This window comes from Ceratotherium simum, chromosome 16 (genome assembly GCF_057802395.1).
Source record: "Ceratotherium simum simum isolate JZ-2026a chromosome 16, ASM5780239v1, whole genome shotgun sequence".
NCBI lineage: Eukaryota > Metazoa > Chordata > Mammalia > Perissodactyla > Rhinocerotidae > Ceratotherium > Ceratotherium simum.
In genome coordinates this window covers 57,454,648-57,466,975 of record NC_141915.1, presented here as the reverse complement: position 1 = coordinate 57,466,975, position 12,328 = coordinate 57,454,648, and the positions used below count along the sequence as shown (strand labels likewise).

The 12,328-nt window shown below is 49.3% G+C and overlaps 1 long non-coding RNA gene and 1 other non-coding gene across 2 annotated transcripts; both read right to left on the bottom strand.

The window, feature by feature from the left end:
- Nucleotides 1–9,137: 9,137 nt before the first annotated feature.
- Nucleotides 9,138–11,907, bottom strand: LOC147915078 (uncharacterized). The gene is made up of 2 exons (XR_015554779.1): nucleotides 11,351–11,907; nucleotides 9,138–9,342 (listed from the first exon to the last, which is right to left on the bottom strand). It is a non-coding gene; the product is annotated as an uncharacterized LOC147915078 (long non-coding RNA).
- LOC147915079 (small Cajal body-specific RNA 16) lies at nucleotides 11,130–11,314 on the bottom strand. The gene has a single exon (XR_015554813.1).
- Nucleotides 11,908–12,328: the final 421 nt, after the last annotated feature.

Sequence of the window (12,328 nt, the reverse complement as noted above, 5' to 3'; positions counted from 1 at the left end):
TTCTTCCCTAATATAGGAAACCGGCTCAAAGGAATAACACCCATGTGTATAAATACTGCTAGTAATCACAATTGTGCATGTGTTGTACAAATGAGTATAAGTCCACTATCTGTGAGAAATGTACAAAGTGACTGACAACGCCCTCCCTCACTCCTCCAAGTGTGGTCCCCAGACCAGCAGTACCTGGGAGCTGGTGAGAAATGCAGAGTCCCAGGCCCCACCCCAGACCTGCTGTACCACAATCTGCATTTGGCAGCCCCCAGGCGATTTGTGTGCAAGTTGTCCGAGAAACCCTGGACTGGGCAACAATTTATGTTCTTAGAACAAAAATGAAAAGATGAGCCTTCTTGACCAAGTCAGATATTTAACCCAGACAGACATGATGTCTAGGTCAAAAAGAGGGACTATAAAATGAAAAATTGGTCTAAGGCAGGGCTGGCACAGCCTTTTTTTTTTTGTTTTTCCCCTGGTGAGAAAGATCAGCCCTGAGCTAACATCCATGCCAATCCTCCCCCTTTTTTCCCCCAAAGCCCCAGTAGATAGTTGTATGTCATAGTTGCACATCCTTCTAGTTGCTGTATGTGGGACGCGGCCTCAGCATGGCCGGACAAGTGGTGCGTCGGTGCACGCCCAGGATCTGAATGTGGGCCGCCAGTAGCGGAGCACGCGCACTTAACTGCTAAGCCACCTGGCAGTCCCAGGAACAGCCTTTTTTGCCTGATATAATTCATAACCTCCTTCTGGGAAGAGACTGGCATCTCTGATAAAATTGGTAAGGAGTTTTCTGGGAAACCGGTTACCCACTCACCCACCCTCTGCCAAGACCTATCGCCAGCGATTCTTTTTGTATTTATCCCAACAATGATAATCTAACCTTTATATTTTCCTATAAAACATCCCTACCTAAAAATGAACTTCAGAATTGGCCTACTAGCACCTGCCCCCATTCACACAAGATTGTAACAAAACTTTAACATATACTCATGACTAAACTGTCTGAAAAGTCTTCTTGCACTCCTCTAAGACAAAATTGGAACGGAGAGATGACTTAATGTGGGTGACCTTGTATAAGGTTACGCCGAGAGGCTACTGGGAAATGTGGGAAGAATTAGCGGGAGGTTCAAAGAAAGCTCAGCCAAAGAAACAGCAAGACAGCGAAGGGGGGAATGAGAAGAAAGTGCAAAGGGTAATTCTGCACATGGTTAATAACGCGAATTCTGAATGCTGACTGAAATAGAAATTACACAGGACGACTGTATGAGAGCGGGTAAGGGGAAGCAGGGGGAGGTCTGCGAGCTCAGCCCAAATCCCCCAGAAGGGAAGTGTATAGGCAAGGGTTAAGATGATGAGTCAGGAAGGAGCAGCACCTCCAAGTTACTCAGAAGCAGGGAGATGAGTGTACCTGGAAGAGTGAGCTCAGGGACTGACCAAGACTGCCCGTGGGGAAGACTACAGGAGTGGGGCAGGGAACCGCTGTTCAGTGTCAGCCTTTTGATCCTATGAACTTTTAAAACTAGTGATCACTCTAGGAAAAAACTAAAAACAATACCATCAAACAGTGTTTATACGTATCTAAAATGACCAGAGAAAGTGAAACCTTTATTTCATTTTGACTTCTTAATATCTTCTTTTTATCTCCCCCCATTAACTTTTTTTTTTTAATTTTATTTATTTTTTTTCCGCCAAAGCCCCAGTAGATAGTTGTATGTCATAGTTGCACATCCCTCTAGTTGCTGCATGTGGGATGCGGCCTCAGCATGGCCAGAGAAGCAGTGCGTTGGTGTGCACCCGGGATCCGAACCTGGGCCGCCAGCAGCGGAGCGCGCGCACCCAACCGCTAAGCCACGGGGCCGGCCCCGCCCCCCCCATTAACTTTCAAAGAGTGAAGTAATTTGGAACAAAGATGGCACATTAGTGAAGGGGATTTATGGGAGCTTTCCCCATAACTCATCGTGATAGATGGCAACCAAGTGGCACCTTGTGGAAGTTTGACTTTAAGAAAGCTACTTGATGAGGACAGCCAGTACAGGTGGAAAATGGCTTACAGGGCCTCTAGAGGAAGTTAGTATTAAAAACACAAGTCTTGGTTTTGTTAACAAGGAATTTGCTGTTGAAAGAAAGGAGGAGTCTTATTTTAATTTCACACAATAGTCTAAATGTTCTGCTGATGGTGGCTGCAGTCCTAAAGCAGTGTTGCATAACGGGCACACAACTGCACAGCTGACAGGCCGAAGAGACACGTGACCTTCCAGTGCCTTACTCAGCTCCACTTTAATTGAATCTGCAATAAAGATCTAGTTTTCCTGTAGCTGCGAAATTGATCTGAAAAAATATCAGAATGAATAATTGTTTTAAATGCATTCATTATGTGTAACCACATAAAATCAAAGCAGGCCTCTAGATTACAAAGATTACAAGGCAATGTACTTTTGTAGTCTTGATAGTAATTTAAAGGATTTAAATGAAATGCATCTACTCTTTGTTGAAAAAACAAGTACATACACAGTCCCTATGAGATGGAAACCAGTAAAAGAACAATCACAGAATGATGGGTGAGATCTGTGATGGAAGCCCGGCTACGCTGAGCCAGGCAGGCATTCACTCAGGCCATCTCTGGCTCCATCTCCAAGGTGAAGGGCACGAAGTCATCACATGTGAAGTGGTCAGTTGTGCCAGGAACTTTACTTGTCATATCCAAACATCTTTTTCCACGTTACTCATCTTGGGACACCTCAGTCATGGCTCAACAGAGCCAAGAGCAAGCCACCCGCAGCTGCCAAGGGAAAGAACACACTCCCTAGGCATAGATCTGGGATCTTCTCAATGGGCAAATTTGTTAGCACAAGAACAGGAAATACATACTTCTAATGTAAACTACTTTATTAGGGGGAAAAACGGTCCCTAAAAGATGAGAGAAGACGAAAATATGAGCTACTAACACTACTCAGAGTAAAAGCCAAAGTCCTGCACTTTCCTACAAGGCTCTGCAAGACCTGGTCCCCAGTTCCCTCCAACCCTCCTCATAAACCCTTGTTTTCCATCATACTTGCTGCCTTTGCACTGGCTGTTCCCTCTGCCTTGGATACACTTCCAGGCCGTCACATAACTCAATCCCTTGCCTTAGTTTTGGGCCTCTCCTGACTACCCTATCTAAAATTGCAAACTCCATCCTAGCCCTATTGTTCTCTTTTTTTCCAGAGCACTCATCATGTTATCCCACTATCTAATGCTTTCTTTCCTGTCTCCCCTGAACGGGAACGGAAGCTCCTGGAGGGTTGGGAGTGGCCTCTGATTTGCTCCCCATCCTAGTCTAATGTGGCCAGCGGTGACCACTCAATTCAACATGTGTTTAAGACATCAGAAAGCTGTCACCCAGGTTCATAAACCAGAGACCATGTAGCACTCTACTTAAACTTACATCTCCAGAGTTGTAATTCTTTTTTTCCAATTCAACAGCACTTTTCTAATGGACAACCATCAGCAATCTACACCACACTGGCTTTACACAAACTTTGTTCAGTCTTGATATGTACCTTTCAAGTATGAGCAACGTTCTGGCCAGATATGCCTCTAAATCCTTAATACACCATCTGAGACTTCAAATACTGGTATGTGTTGCACTGGATTCCTTACCAAAGAAAATCTTTCACACTGAGTAGAACCACCTGTTGGCACCAGAGGTGAATCCGGATGGAAAGACGCATTAGAACACGCCCCCTGGGCCGCCCCGTGGCTTAGCGGTTAAGTGCGTGCGCTCCGCTACTGGTGGTCTGGGTTCGGATCCGGGCGCGCACTGATGCACCGCTTCTCCGGCCATGCTGAGGCCGCGTCCCACATATAGCAAATAGAAGGATGTGCAGCTGTGACATACAACTATCAACTGGGGCTTTGGGGGAAAAATAAATAAATAAAATTATAAAAAAAAAAAAAGAACACGCCCCCTAAGCACCGAGTGCCTGACACGCCCCCTAAGCACCGAGTGCCTGGCCGTGTCCTATGACTGGGTTCGGTTCAGCTGGTCCTGACACGATAAACACTTCCTAGGAACTGTATGCAACTGGGATACCCCGGCATATTCCTCAGAAAGAGCCCAACCCTGCAGATTAACCTTCTGCATAACTTTCTGGTGAAATAAGATCTTGGCTAAATTACAAACAAAACAAAAACAAAAAACTATAGCAACTGTAGCAAGCTACAAAAGAGAACACAATCTGGTGTAGGACTGCATCCTCTAGTGGACAAAGAGAGAAGTTCGAAATCTTGACTTGCTACAATCACTCTTTAGTTCAATTTTTATTAAGTTTTCTGCTACAGGCCTCTTGTGTCCCTACACCAATTTTTTAACATTAAAAAATGACTTCTTGGGCCAGCCCCGTGGCTTAGCGGTTAGGTGCGTGCGCTCCGCTACTGGCGGCCTGGGTTCGGATCCCGGGCACGCACTGATGCACTGCTTCTCCGGCCATGCTGAGGCCGCGTCCAACATACAGCAACTAGAAGGATGTGCAGCTATGACCTACAACTGTCTACTGGGGCTTTGGGGAAAAAATAAATTAAAAAAAAAATTTAAAAAAAAATGACTTCTTAAAGTCCATACATTTCATTATCCATTGCTACTATTAAAAGTACCATCTCTTTGAAAGACTGGATCTTGCCCGCTTCAACCCTCTCTTACATAATCCCGAGGAACAAAAATCATAAATGCTAAGGCCCATCCATGATACACTGCAGCCTATTTTATTTTATTTTATTTATTTATTTTTTTTGTGAGGAGATCAGCCCTGTGCTAACATCCGCCAATCCTCCTCTTCTTTTGCTGAGGAAGACAGCCCTGGGCTAACATCTGTGCCCATCTTCCTCCACTTTATATGGGACGCCGCCACAGCATGGCTTGCCAAGCAGTGCGTCGGTGCGCGCCCGGGATCCGAACCAGCGAACCCCGGGCCGCCGCAGCGGAGCGCGCGCACTTAACCGCTTGCACCACCGGGCTGGCCCCACTGCAGCCTATTTTAAATATACGTATGTTCTTTGAGGAAAACAAGTATGCCGTAACCACGCCTAGGCCAGTTGGGGTCGACTCCACCAAGGAGCTGGAACTGAATGACAGCAGGAGACAGCTGTGGAATATTCCAGGAGCCACACTTAGGAATGGCATCAGCCACATGAAATGTTCTCACAAGTCTCCTCTTCTGGGCTCTAGGCTTCCCTCTGGTCACCTACAAAGGCACTACACACTGCATTAATGTGTAGGAGAATTAATGAAGACTGTGCTCTCGGAGTGCAGTCACAGAGAAAAGGGGAGGAGGTTCAGTGTTAAGAAGCCACATTAGGGGTCGGCCCCGTGGCTTAGCGGTTAAGTACGAGCACTCCGCTACTGGCAGGCCGGGTTCAGATCCCGGGTGCGCACTGACGCACCCCTTGTCCGGCCATGCTGAGGCCGCGTCCCACATACAGCAACTAGAAGGATGTGCAACTATGACATACAACTATCTACCGGGGCTTTGGGGAGAAAAGGGGAAAAAAGGAGGAGGATTGGCAATAGATGTTAGCTCAGGGCCGGTCTTTCTCAGCAAAAAGAGGAGGATTGGCGTGGATGTTAGCTCAGGGCTGATCTTCCTCACAAAAAGAAAAAAAAGAAGCCTCACTAGCGCAGCATTCCAGCACTGAAACAGGACAGAAACGCAAGGACAAGCAGGCATCTTGGGACAGTGGAGGGCTTCCACGGTAGATTACATCTCTCGGTCCAGGCCACTCTGCCTTAGGACAATCACTCTCTTCTCATCCTTATGTCCCCGTTCTTGGCAGGTTTCTCTGCCCTAACAAGTCCCAGACCAACCCAAATGGACCCACCAGGGACACTCAAGCACCCTCCTCGGTCGATGTCAGAGCCAAATGAGAAAACAGAGGAAGGCACCCACAAGCCACAAAAGCTCTACCAACACTAACCGCATCCACTTGATCATTTTCCATGCTAGAAATAGGACGTTACTTCTCAGATGGGTCCAGGAACTAACACTTCCAATTAACCTCCCAAACCAAAGGGGGAACCAACTCCTCAACCTAGTCTGCAGACACTGTCTTGACATAAGTACAGCCATGTTTGGCCGTTCCATTGACTTATAGCCACCAGCACACAAAGAAATATAAAGCTGCTTTCTGTGTGGTGGGAACTGGCCTTTCTCCCACGGAAAGAGTTGCAAGTTGTAACATTTCAAGGCTCTTTGGGCGTCGTAGCGCCGGATGGACCGGCCATCTGTGCCGGGCTGGGACGATAACCAGAGAGAACAATGCACGTACACAACTACTGGGCTGGGACGATAGCCAGGGGGCTCAGTGCACATACGCCACTGATAACCATTTGTGCATGGAAACACTAAATGCTTGCTCTGCAAACTCTGTAACTGCTTACTCTAAAAATTACTGATGGTATAAAAACTGCTGAAAACTGAGCCCCGGTGAGAGTTCCACCCGTGGAAGGGACGCCGTGCCCAGGACGTGTGATCCCTGCCCAGCCGATTGTGGGGTGTGGGATGTGATCCCAGCCATGTCGATTGCCAGGACTCTCCTGGCAGTGGGGTGTGGATGTTGAGTAATTGATTTGATGTGAAGTAACTGATTTATTGTGAAATAATTGATCTGATGTGTTCTCTTTTCGGTCAACCTGGTGTTTCTCTTTCCAGTTGATTTGTGTCATTTCTCGTTAGTCGATGTGGGTGTTTTCCCTTTCCAGTAGAGCTGATATTTTTCCCCCTTAATATTTGACCTATTCGGATCTGTTGCAGACTATCGCCTTTACTATCCTCCATATAATAAAATATACCTTCAGTCCATTTGTTTGGACTGGAAAGTTTCTTTTACGTCTCCGATCGAATCCCCCGAACCTCTCATAACAGACACGAAGCCCCACAGCTGCTCGACAGACTGACACTGAGGACAGACGGACAAGGCCCTGTCCACAGCCACTGCAGGAAGTTGACATCTGCACTCAAGAAAACCACCAGGGGGGAATGCAGCAGCAACTGGGGCATCCAAACTGTTTGTTCCAGAAATACCAATACATACTGTTTCCCCAGTATCCATCTTGACCCAGCATGTGGAGTTAGGCAGTAATTACACTTTCTCCCTCTACAGACAAGTAGGTAGAGAGAGCGTAGGTTAACTACAGCGAGTTGTATGCTCTTGTGAGTGGCCCAAACGTGAACACTAAAACGGTAAAAAGCCAAGAGCCTATAGTAAGCTCCCCCTGGCTCCAAGGCTAGTCCGCTGCCTTGGGAGCAGGCCGTCTTCCTGTGGCAAACAGCACTCGTAAAGCCCCCAGCACTTTCCCACACTGCAGCACCCTACAAGTTCCGAGCTGGAAACACTGAGAACACTCTGAAAACCTGACAAAAAATGTAAATGACAATAGTGACGGCACAGGGTCTGAAGTGCTCCTGGGGCCCAGGCTGCTCCTGAGCGCTTCACGCGATCTCACCCACCGCCCATCTGGCAGGAGTCAGCGTCAGCATCGTCACGCCCACTTCACTGAAGAGGATGAGGTACCAACAGGGAAGCCCCTGCCCGCAGTCACACAGCAGCCCATGGTAGGGCTGGGCTGTGAAACCCCAAGTTAACTCTGCAGGCCGTGGAGAATTTGGGTATTTCTGCCCACCGGTGCTGAGGAGGCTCCTGGGTCACTTGACCTGAAGTGCTGCTGTGCTCCTGAACTGCCTACGTGGCTGTGTCTGCCCCCTGCACCTGGAGTTCTTTTAGGTTTCTGGTCTATTATAAAACCCACCAACGGCTTACCTTGCAGTCTCAAAGTTATATTCTTGGCTTTGACAAGCACTAGCAGGGCAGACCCTCCTGGGAGCTGAGCTGGACAAGACGTGGGTTGGGCAAGAGGCTGTTAAGTCGAGGTTCACCACGTATGTCCAAAAACACAGATACAAGCAAGGAGGACAGGCAGGTACCTCAGTGGCATGCCTAGGTCCGAAGTCTAAGGTAACCTTTCTCCACCACATAAAAAACGCATTTATCTGTAAAGCCCTAACCATAACATGAAGAAAGCATGAATAGTCAGATGTTTGCACTACATGTAGAACCACCATCAATGCGACAGCTAAAAACACAGGCTGGTTTGTCCTTTGTTCACATCAAGACAGCAGGAACGGGGAGAATTCTCTGCTGTGAAGGAGGGCCCCACCCCCCAGTGCCAGCAGTACCCCAATCTCTGTAACACCCCCCCACCAGATATGTATGTGTACTGGGGGTTGGGGGGTCTTCTGCTCCCACTGAGAACCTCCGGGGCCAGGGGTGCTAAGTTATCGGCACAGGACACTGGCAGCCCAAAGGGTGTGTGACCCTTGACAGCCACAGTACTAAGCCCCCGAGGCAAGGAGCTGCTCATCCCTGCAGAAAGCCGGCAGTGTGCTCAGTGAAGTGTGGACCTAGGAGCACAGGCTGGAGCAAGGGCTCAGCATGCGGTTAGCAACTAACATGAGGAAGCAGAGACAGGCAGCGCGTGGCAGCTACCAATGACCAGTTCTGAAGTCAGCGGTCATTTTCTGGCAAATTCTACCCAAAGTGAAGTGGTCCTTCTTCTGAACAAGGTGAACACCACCCTTAACTACACTTGCCACCCCCGTCCCATCAGATTACCAAGACAATGGTCATCTCCCTCCATTGCCATTTCTTGAGAGTTCAGGCTCCTCAAGGGTGAGCAGTGCCCAACGCTCACACTTCCTATAGAGAATTGTGAGTGGCTCTGGAAGTCACTCTTTAGTTGGGAATAGTGCTGCTAACTTTGTATCTCAAGCAAAGGCAATCCTGGGTCACTGGGCACGGAAACCATCAAGCGTATGAAAAGTCTCCTTGTGGGGGCTGGCCCCGTGGCTTAGCGGTTAAGTGCGCATGCTCCGCTGCTGACGGCCTGGGTTCGGATCCCAGGCACGTACCGACGCACCGCTTGTCCGGCCATAGTAGGATGTGCTATGACATACAACTATCTACTGGGGCTTTGGGGAAGAAAAAAAGGAGGATTGGCAATAGATGTTAGCTCAGGGCCGGTCTTCCTCAGCAAAAAAAAAGAGGATGATTGGCATGGATGTTAGCTCACGGCTGATCTTCCTCAAAAAAAAAAAAAAAAAAGAAAAGTCTCCTTGGGGTCTGATTCCTTTTATTTATATCCATACAAAACAGGGTCTTAAGCCCATCAGCATTCAAAAACTACATGGTTAAGAATTAAACCAAAAAAACATGGAAAGTCCTCAGCCAAAACATTACATTTCAGGTACACAGAACCAGGCAGAAAAGAAATCAGCAGATTTTGATCCAGCATACACACAAGTCTTCCAGTAGACTCATCTGCAAAGAAAGTACACTTCATCAGTTTTTATTCTGCTTTAGCAAGTCCAAACAGACAATCTAAAACTGTTAGCACCATAAAATACCCTCCAAAGTCTAATATTAATCTACCTTCCATCCAGAACACGATGTGGAAGGTGCCCTGGAGTGACCCGCTTCTATCAGCCCCTCCTCCTTCCAAGTCTGCGGGCTCCAATGGAGGCTGGTCACCTCCTACCTCGAGGCAATTACAGCATTTCCTAACCCACCTCTCTGCAGGCTGTAACCTGCACACCCCCAGCCGGGGCCGTCCTCAGAGACCCGCCTGTAACACAGCCACAATACACCTGAACTCTGACAAAGCCCCCAATAACCCAACACCAACCTATGTATTCTTATATTTTTCTTCCCTTGTTCTAGCCATGTAGTTCCCCAGTTCGGACCTAACTCATGAGCTCCCCACTGCCTCTCAAGCACTTTCAAGCTTCCTGTCTTTTGTCACATGTTTCACCAGTGGAAACAGTCTTTCTTTCCTCGCAGGGTCACATCCTGATGAGTCCCACTGAAAATGCCCCTTCCTGTTGTTCCACAGCACTTACTGACGCCTGCCTCTCTAGACTCTCCGCCCTGTACCACCAGGGACCTCTTTTCTTCACATGACCTCCAACGCACAGACACAATGCTCTGACCACAGTAGGCACTTCAACGTGTCAAAGGTGTCACTTCCCAACCTGTGTGCTGACAACACAACAGGCAGAGATAGGAGGAAGCAAGCTGCTCCACGAGGACAGGCTAAACTACAGCCAAGGATATACAAACGAAAAGTTCCACAAGCAGTTATTGCCCACGTGTGAGATCCTCAGAGAGATCACCACGAGGATGCTCCCCAAAGCAGAATCCATCTCAGCCTTTACTCAGGAAAGGATTGGGGACAGGAGATGCAAAAGGGCATCTGCATGTCACGATTCCAATAAAGGCATCACCGTTCCAATACATTCTAGATCTGCGCTGTCCAACGTGGCGGCCAATAGTCACACGTGGTTACCTACATTTAAACTAAAAATCCAAGTCCTCAGTCACACCAGCCACACTGCAAGTGCTCAATAACCACATGTGGCTTGTGGCTGCTCTATTGGACAATGCAGATATAGACCATTTCCATCATCGCAGAAAGTTCTATCGGACAACTATTCTGCACGTAGTGTTCTTTCGAGATTCCAGATTTTAGCACATCATTCTCTTGTTTAAAACCCATAGTGACCTCTCATATTCTTAGGAAAGACCAAAATGCCCACATGAGCCACAGGCCCTGTGTGGTCTGGCCCTACCCCACCTTCTCAGCTTCATTCCACATCATTCTCCACCTTGCTTTCTGGGCTACAATGGCTTTCTTTCAGTTCCTCCACTAGCCACACTTGCTAGGCCCCCGGGCCTTTGCACATGCTGCTCCCTGGCCTTCCCACCAAACTTCTACTCATCCTTCAGAGTCCAGCTTAAGGATCCCATCCTCAGAAAAGCCTTCTAGTCTCCATCAGGGTCCTTGGGATATATGTTCTTACAGGACTGTGCTTTCCTTCAGAGCATTCACCTCAGCTTGACTTATACCCTCTTGAGTGAGATCACTTAACCCTGTCTCCCCCTCCCTGAGAACAGGGGCCATGGCTGTTTCGTTCATCTCTGTATCCCTAACACTTAGCATGGTGCCTGGCCACAATATCAATAAATACTTATTAAATCAACACTGTTGACAGATTTTTGAAAACCACCAGCTCTCTGGTGCCAACTACAGCGGTTTTCTTCAGCAAAGGGCCTGTTTGCAGTATCATACATGATCATCAAACTGCTGCTAGAATGTTCACACCTGTTACTGCAAATTCAAACCCAGGAAAACTTCTCCTGGGAACTTACTTTAGGTCAGGGTCGGGCTGCCTGGTACAAGGCTGCACCCACCACTGGGCGGGTTCAACAACACAGGAGCCTTTCCCCAGACCATCCGCCCGAGGACACTTTGTCTCCACGCCTGACATACCTGGATCCTCAAATTGAGGTCACTGGGAATGCGCTCATCGACGAAGCAAGAGGAAATAATGGTCGCATGCCTTACCCCATCGCCGGGGGCTACACAGTGCTTATTTTCTCCGGAAACCCTGGGGAAAAGGAGTAATACCACGTGCTCCCGGAGAACAAGCCCCATTCGCGGTCTGCGCACCCCACACACCCGCGCGGGCTACGCAGCGGGGCCCCGAGGCTCCTCTGGCGGCCGCAGCGCCTCCCACCACCCCTCACCCTGGCCCTGGGGCCTGCGCTTGGACCAAGTTCCCTCGGCCTCCTCCGTCCAAGCCCAGTTGCTATGCGGGGGGCGGTCCCTGAGGTCCCGGGCCCGCGGAGCGGCCTCCCGTCCCCCGCGAGGCTTAGTGATCGCCCCGACGCGGGGCTCCACGCCGCAGGCTGGGCCATGCCTGCCGGAGCCTCGCGTCACCCCGCGGCCGGGTGTCGCCCACAAGCGGGAGGGCGTATTTTCCCCGGACACGACAGAGGACACATCTCGCCCCACTTCCCGCGCCTGAGCCGAAGCCGCTCCGCACAGGCACTTCCGGCCGGAAGTGACGACTTACCATAGAGGCGGGGGCTCGAGGGTCGCCCGCGGCTTTGAAACTGGGTCCTCCAAGGCCGTCTTAAAGGGGCCGCAGCCGGCGAGATGTTGACTAGCGCGGATGAGAGCGTGGGCCAGAGGAAAGGGCCCTAGAGCTAGGAAAGCAGAAGGGACACCTAGTCTCTCGAGAGCGTGCTCGGTGCCTGGAGCCGAGCTTGCATTGTCCCTTCACTCCTCACGCAACCCTGTGAAGGGGGTAGGTACAACGATCGCTCCTCTTTTCCAGATGAGAAAAGTGATGCTCCAGAGAAGTTGAGTTACTTTCCCAAGCTCTGCCGTCCAGGCAGTGGCAGAGCCAGGTTCAAATCCAGTGCACTTTTGACCACCCCAGGTGGCAGGAAGCAGAGAGCTGAG